General features: G+C 20.7%; 1 long non-coding RNA gene across 1 annotated transcript; it reads left to right on the top strand.

Annotated features, from left to right (window-relative positions):
• On the top strand, positions 1-821 carry LOC105563238. The gene is made up of 3 exons (XR_001009027.1): positions 1-18; positions 674-725; positions 801-821. It is a non-coding gene; the product is annotated as an uncharacterized LOC105563238 (long non-coding RNA).
• Positions 822-1,125: the final 304 nt, after the last annotated feature.

Below are 1,125 nucleotides of genomic sequence, written 5' to 3'. Positions count from 1 at the left end.
GACAAATTAAAGCAATCGGTGAGCATTATATTATAATTTTTTCTATTTAGAAAAACCAACGAAGATAATCATGTTTCTATCTTTTGTAGTAATTACCGCTATAATATTTCAATATTTTAATGTAACAATGATTACTTCAACAAAATAAATTTTGAAAAAATTGACTTTAATATTAAAATGTATACAAATAAAATAACTTTATTTTATGTAAAATAAACTATTAAAAATATAACAGTATACCATAAATAACTGGCATTTTTTAATGTCAGTGAAATAGATGAAGAAAATTGCTATTTAAATGTTCATAAATTTTTATAAGAAAAAATTTTTTAATAACTATATTTATGCGAATTAGTTAAAGAAAATGAATACTTGTTGTATGTACATATATATAATATTGTAAATTGTACAAATAAACAATTAAATTAATTATTTCTTTAATTAATCATTTGCTACAACTGAGTTGTAACAAATGATTTATTGTTATTTTGGTACATGATTATTAAGTAAAATTTTTCAATTTCATTTTTAGAAATTATACATCTAAATTTGTCTAGTAATGTTTAATTGTGTAGTAATCCTTTTGTAGATAAATATTTTATATTTTGTATTTTTTAAATTTATCTTTTTATAATTATTATTTTTGCATATTTACAATAACATTTTTATTTAGATGCAAGAAGGAATTGATTCTGAGAGAATCGCTGTATTTTGAAGATGGAACGGTAATATTGCATTTACATTACACTATTTAAAATTTTTTTATTATTAATAATTATTTTCTCTTTACAATATTACAGAAATTAAAAACTTATTGAAGAAGTCCAATAGTGGCAAATATTTTTTATCAAAAAGTCAGCTCTCCCATAAAGATGCAAATGATTTAGCCAAATTTATTGTTGACCATCTCCTACGAAAAACTTGCAGGTATCATACATTATTTTTCATTAATGTTACACAATATCATTGTCTTCTATACTCGAATTTTTACATTACCTTCGAAATTAATAAGATATCGTTTTTTTTTAAATTATATTATATTATGATAATAATGAGGTTAATGCTTGAGCTAGAAAGTATTAAATTTAATAAGAAAATCTGGAATTGTTCTGCAAACTGCACAAT

This window comes from Vollenhovia emeryi, unplaced genomic scaffold, assembly GCF_000949405.1.
Source record: "Vollenhovia emeryi isolate VEMERY1.0 unplaced genomic scaffold, V.emery_V1.0 DF951136.1, whole genome shotgun sequence".
NCBI classification, from domain to species: Eukaryota; Metazoa; Arthropoda; class Insecta; order Hymenoptera; family Formicidae; genus Vollenhovia; species Vollenhovia emeryi.
Note: the sequence above shows the minus strand (reverse complement) of the source record. Positions and strands in the feature narration are given on the sequence as shown.